The following is a 7,197-nucleotide window of genomic DNA, read 5'->3' on the forward strand; positions in this document are numbered from 1 at the left end:
TAACAGTCAGTGGTGTGTGCTTGGAACTGGGCTGCCTATGTCTGGTCACGCGTTTTATTTTCTTAGCGCCTAGCTTTGTCAGGGAATGAAAGGCCACGTTTTTTTGATAATAAAAAGTGCGAGCAATTACTCGAAAACTTGCATTTAAAGCCACAGTAGTTCCTCAGAGGTTATTAATTTTTTCTCTCTGCTTACAGCTTTTACTTATGGCAGGGAAGAAAAAGTAAAAATGGTTTTGTGATAACATTTCTCATTTGCCAGATGCTTCACACGACAGCGAAAAGTGACTTAATATTGAAAACTGGGTGTTTTTTCCCCGCAGTGGCATCTGACAATCATGGGCCGGATTTTTCACTTAAAGGGATACTGTCATGGGAAAAAATGTTTTTTTTCCAAAACGCATCAGTTAGTGCTACTCCAGCAGAATTCTGCACTGAAATCCATTTGTCAAAAGAGCAAACAGATTTTGTTATATTCAATTTTGAAATCTGACATGGGGCTAGACATATTGTCACTTTCCCAGCTGCCTCCAGTCATGTGACTTTGATAAACTTCAATCACTCCTTTCTGCTATACTGCAAGAGTGATATCACCCCCCCCCCCCCAGCAGCCTAACAACAGAACAATGGGAAGGTAACGAGATAGCAGCTCCCCAACACAAGATAACAGCTGCCTGGAAGATCTAAGAACAGCACTTAATAGTGAAAGCCAAGTCCCACTGAGACTGATTCAACTACATTAAGTAGGAGAAATAACCGTCTGCCAGAAAGTAATTCCAAAAAGTGCAGGCACAAGTCACATGACTGGGGCAGCTGGGAAACTGACAAAATGTCTAACTGATGTGTTTTGTAAAAAACATGTTTTTCCATGACAATATCCCTTTAAGCTTTAACTTTACTCCATATACTTTGTGTGGAATTAAAACTGAACATGATGTTCTCAGTTTTGACTGCAATTTAATTCATAATTTGCACTGTAAAATGTGAATAATAGATTAAGCAAACTGAAACATAAAAAAAGCAGTACAAAAAAACGCCTTCCTTCTCAGACATTTTAATGCAGATGTTAAATTTACAGACTTTGGCAATACGCTGGCATTAATGAGAATGCTACATATAAATGATTGGCGAATATGCTAGTGAGAAACAACAATATTTATCTGGGGCGGGGTTTATCTAAAGCTCACCATAGACGCAAAGATACAGTCATACGAAAGGAAGATTCGTATGATATTCGAATTGTGTGTGGAGTGTCACGTATTTTCCTTTATCAGTTGTTCAGTTGATCAGACAAGTTAAAGGAGACATTTTGTGTAAAAAATAACGTACCAGTGCATTATACTCATTTAGATATAGAAGAATTGTGCTTAAAAAAGTAGTGTTTCAGGCTGATTTATTGAATATTTCACTACTAGTCCCTCCCTTCTTATCCACTTCCTGCTCCCTGAATTCCCAGGCTGGGCAGGGGAGCAAACAGCACTCAGCTCACTGCACTGTAAAACAGGAGCCAATCAGCAGCTAGCAGGACCTGATAGGGAACTGAAGCCTGTCTTTGCTTGTGTGACTACAGGGCTGTGATTGGCTGTCCCCCTCCCACTGTGTTTTCTGGCAGGGGCCGTTAGGACACGCCCACCCCTCATTTGAAACAGGGACTAGTGAACATCTATAGGGAGCTCTAATAAAGGGGCTGTTTTTAAAGATAATATTAATTTTTATCACCATGTAAAAGCAACACCATATATTACTTATATTTGCCTACAAAATTAGTGTTTTTTCATTTATCCTATATGTGCCCTTTAAAAAATTTCTGTCGGCTAACAATAATATCTCTGCATGTATTGCCTACCTGACAATATCAATGGGTGACTGCCACTACTATTTGTTGGACAGAACTTTTCTGTGTTTGCTGTCTGTCAATTAATGGGCAGAAAATAATCTGATTTGTTATTTTTCCTACTTATTTTAATCTGAATGGTTTGTGGTAGACCGTAAAACAGACATGAACGAGCATTCGCCACACAAAGAATAAAATCTGCACATCTATGATTTATGCCTGCTCTACATATGTCCGGTTTGATTCACTCCCCTTGCTGAAGACTCAGGGTGGTGCACCTGCACCTCTTTCATTATGTGGTGAGTTATTTTACTTTATGAACCCCTCTCATTTTCTTAATAATAAAACAGTGTGTACTTGACCCTAGCTAAGAAAAACCTAGCTAAGAATTTCCCCTCTCTGATCACAATATGCTCACATTTCAACTCAATTCCCTCCTCACCCCCTGCTATTCCCCAAACACGTACTTACAGTGACTTGCAAGCTGTAGACATGTCACATCTCTCTTCTTCCTTTGACTCTCTTCACTCTAATATCTCAGCCATCTCATGTCCTAATATGGCTACCTCTGTCTACTATAGTACTCTCACCACTGCCCTAAATGAGCTTGCTCCTATAAAAACTAAACGTTCTAGACCCAAACCACTTCAACCTTGGCATACTGCTCATACAAAAGCGCTCCAAAGACACTCACGTGCACTTGAGCGTCGCTGGCGCAAATCCCGTTCAGAATCAGACTTTTGGAGCTACAAATCTGCCGTGCGCTCATATAACACCAGCATCTTCCAAGCCAAACAAACATAGTTTACTTCACTCATTAACTCCCTTTCTAAAAAAAACCAGCACAACTTTTCTCCACCTTTAACACTCTCCTTTCCCCGTCTCCACCCCCTCCATGCACATCTGTCTCTGCTCAAGATATTGCTGAGCACTTCAAAAACAAAATTGACACTATCAGAAGGTACATTACACTACTCAACCCCCCTAGACTTCCACCACCCTCCCTCCACACTCCCCAGTCTCTCCTGTGCTCCTTCACCTCTGTCACTGATGAGGAAGTCTCAAAGCTTTTGGCCTCTTCTCACCTTACCACCTGCCTGCTTGTCACCCCCATTCTGAAAAAACCCTCTCTTGATCCCTCCAATCTTGACAACCTCCGACCTATCTCTCTGCTACCTTTCATCTCTAAACTACTTGAGTGCCTAGTCTACAACCGACTAACCTCATTCCTCTCTGACAATAACCTGCTGGACCTCCTACAATCTGGTTTTAAGCCACAACACACCACGGAAACTGCCCTGACCTTTTAACCGCTAAAGCCAACAATCATTTCTCACTACTAATACTGCTTGATCTCTCAGCCCCATTTGACACTGTAGATCACCCTCTCCTCCTCCAGTCCCTCCATTCGCTTGGCCTTCGTGACACAGCCCTGTCCTAGTTCTCTTCTTATATCACCAATCGTTCCTTCAGTGTCTCGTACAATGGAGTAGCATCTTCTCCCCTACCTCTTTCTGTTGGAGTTCCTCAAGGCTCTGTCCTGGGACCATTACTATTCTCCCTCTATACTTCCTCCCTCTGCAAATTAATCAACTCGTATGATTTCCACAACCACCTCTATGCTGACGATACTCAGATCTATCTCTCATCTCCTGATCTCGCGTCTCCTCCTGCCTGTCCGATATCTCTACCTGGATGTCGCAACGCTACCTTAAATTAAACCTCTCTAAAACTGAAATTGTTCTCTTTCCTCCAACTAACACTAGTAACATCCCGGAAATATCCATCATAGTTAACAATTCCACTATCTCCCCCTCTCCCCAGGCCCGGTGCCTTGGGGTTATCCTAGATTCTGCTCTGTCATTCACTCCTCATATACAGTCACTTATTAAATCATGTCACTTCCACCTAAGGAACATATCCAAAATACGATCATTTATCACCCCAGATGCAGCCAAAATTCTTATTCATTCTCTCATCATATCACGTCTAGACTACTGTAACTCTCTTTTAATTGGCCTCCCCCTCCAGAGACTGTCACCGCTCCAGTCCACAATGAACACTGCTGCGAGGCTCATACACCTGAGCAACCACTCCTCCTCTGTCTCGCCATTCTGTCAATCCCTGCACTGGCTTCCGTTACCTTTCAAATCACCCAACCGCATACTACGCTCCTCTACTGACCTGCTACTCAACTCTTCTTTCATTACCTCCTCACATGCTCGCATTCAAGACTTTGCAAGGGCTGCACCCCTCCTCTGGAACTCTCTTCCACGGTCTGTCCGACTTTCTCCCAACCTTTTTGCTTTCAAGAAATCTCTTAAAACGCACTTCTTTCGAGAAGCCTACCCTCACTCTGCTTAACTACCAAACGCAACACCACATTTCTCACCCACTTAATTCGATCTTGCCCGCTCCCACACCTTGTGTATTACTCCCTTCCCTTTAGAGTGTATGCCTATGCATGGGCCTTCCTCACCTTTTTTTGTACCTGTATTGATTGTGATGTATGTAACTCCATATGTTCTATGTATATAATTCATGTGATTTAGTTGTATAATCACATTTACTTTGCAGTGCTACTAATAATAACCTTATTGGTGACATAGCAATCCTATTGGGTTTAATTGATGTTTAAATTATTTTTAATAGACAAAGTATGATAATCCAAATTACAAAAAAACTGTTATTTGGAAAACCTTGTGTCCTGAGCATCCTGAATAACAGGTCCCACACCTGTACCACCTGTACCAGTTTGATTCAAAATCATAAAAATGAGTTCAACATACAAATTCAAGCATAACCTATGAAAACCTAACTTTTTTATTCACAACTTACTCTTGGGAACAAAGGTGTGACTAGTCGCTCCTTTTACAAATACCTTTGAGAATGAAACAAATCTCTATATCTATATACCTTATGTAACAATATTGACAGAGAAAGAAAATCTATGGTGCAGAAATGTCACTGACTGATATAACTCATGCTGTGTGTTCATGGTAGAAAGGACATACTTGAATGAAGTCGAGCAAAATGTCCCATTGCCAAAACCACAACCTTTTATGAAGCAATCTTGACAATACGGACATGAAAATACAAATTAAAAACAATTTGTTGATAGATGGTGTGTCAGCTGGAGCATGCTCACAAGCGAATAAAAATCTAGAGCAAAGAGTTATGTCATAAGTTTGCAATAACTGATAGCCACCGAGCAGCAGCAGGTAGCATTTACTGGTCACCTGTTTAAAAGCAAAGATCTTATTGGTTAATATGGGCTACTTCTCCTGGGCAAACTTAGTGCCTGCTTTACATACAGGGGTTGGTGTAAACTGTGCAGATGCGCATACTTACTTATTTGTGAATCGGGGGAATGGGGTGTTATAATTTAACTTAATCTTTGTCAGGCCCAGTTGGGAAGGGGACAGTGAACATAATTTGCTCCAGAGTTCTACATGTCTATGTTGAATCCCCAAGAGAGAAAGGTATTTCGGGGGGGGGGGGGGGGTTGTACCCTTTTCCCCATTTTCTTAAATAACGACACTGGTGGAGAATGATAACTTAAATGAAAAAAGTAGAAGGTGCAGCAGTGTTCTGGGCTTGGACACTGCCCCCAGTGGAGGGGGCAGTGCTGGAGGATCACTTTTTTTTTTAAAACTTTTACACCAAAAATGTATATAGAACTTGATAAATATGCAATTTTTTGCCATCATATAGTAATGTGTGCTCAGTGAAACCCCGCTTTTACATACCTGCATTGTACATTTTCACGGATATGCCCATTTTTTGTGGTCTGTTGCATTTTCCGGTTTCCAGGATTTTATGTAGTATTTATTAGTGATGGGTGAATTTATTCGCCAGGCGCGAATTTGCGGCAAATTTGCGTGATTCGGCGTCGGTGAATAAATTCACGAAACGGCCACAAAAATTTGCCGGCGTCAAAAAAAAATGGACGCCGGCGCATTTTTTTAGCCAAATAAAAACGTTTCGCAAATTTTTCGCCGCTTTGCGAATTTAGCATGAAATTCGCAAATTTTTTGGCGAAGTGAAACGGTGCAAATTCGCCCATCACTAGTATTTACAAATATATATATATATATATAAAAGAAATTTCTTTTGCTTGTCTATTAAAATCAGTTACTCTAACTGAGCTTGTTGAGTGTGTTGGTTTTTTTGTTGTTGTTTTGTATACATTTTACCTGCACCCAGGCATGCTATGTTTTTGTTTGGTGAGTGCTCCTCCATGTATATATAATCTCACTCAATGTATCGTGAATCCTACTTCTTTATTGATCGTAAATGCATAAGTTTTGGCCTACATTAGGGCCTTTATCAAGGACAAATTCCAAGTGAGTCTGTGATCATTTAAATACCTTAACCACCACCATCAAAAATGTCAACAAATATGACATCATATGGGGTTGTGTGAAATGGCTGCCCAAAATCAGGCCGCTGCACATGACACAACTGCTGTATTTATAAACTCCTAGGCGTTTGTGATAGGAAATGCTGCCTCTGGGGTTTCAAATACTTATTGATATGGTCTGAAGAGCTCAAAATGTCCTTCAAACTCCTGCCTCTCCGATAACTGAAGTAGGTTTATGGGGGCAATTTTTTTAAACAAATTATCGTCACTTGATACAATCAACCAAAGTTGTAAAACACATTAGCCACATGTGGCTAGTTCTTTAGAAGCTTTCCTTGGGCATTTCCACTTCACCACTACACCATTTTAACTACCCCTTCAGAGACATCCAAATAAACACAATGCATTCTCCATTTTCACCACCATGTATTGACCTTTCAGCAGAAAGTCTCTCACGTATGCTGCTCGTTGTACTTGTTAACCTCTGTATCCTTTTGTGTGTGTTTGTATATCTGAATGTTGGCCCTGCATATTTTATGTAGGTGTTCTTTTTAAAAAAACAAAAATACAACCATTCTTTACTTGGCCTGGAAAAAACGTTTCTTGAAACACAAACTATTTACTTGATGCATTCCAACTAAAAGGGCTGGTAGATAATCTCACTAAACAGGAAATATAAGTTAAAATATGACATATCATGTACACCTGTAGTATTAAAATATATGATTGAGAGGTTGCAGAGGTTGTTCTGGGTTCCCTAAGGTTGAGTTAAAGTTTTAAGTCTGAAGGGACTGAGAAATCAGACCAGCAGTCAGAGCTTCGGTTGCCAACATATGCTAAATCCTTTAGATATTCTCAGGGCCATCACCAGATTGTTTGGATCTACAAGCTTAAGATAGCTGTCTATAGTAATTACAGATTACCAGTGATGTATGGGATTTTCAGGTGGCCTTACATGATCAGCTCTCATTGAGTGATTGCATTTTTTTTTCTTACTCCAT

The sequence above is a fragment of the Xenopus laevis genome, chromosome 3L, assembly GCF_017654675.1.
Source record: "Xenopus laevis strain J_2021 chromosome 3L, Xenopus_laevis_v10.1, whole genome shotgun sequence".
Classification (NCBI taxonomy): Eukaryota; Metazoa; Chordata; class Amphibia; order Anura; family Pipidae; genus Xenopus; species Xenopus laevis.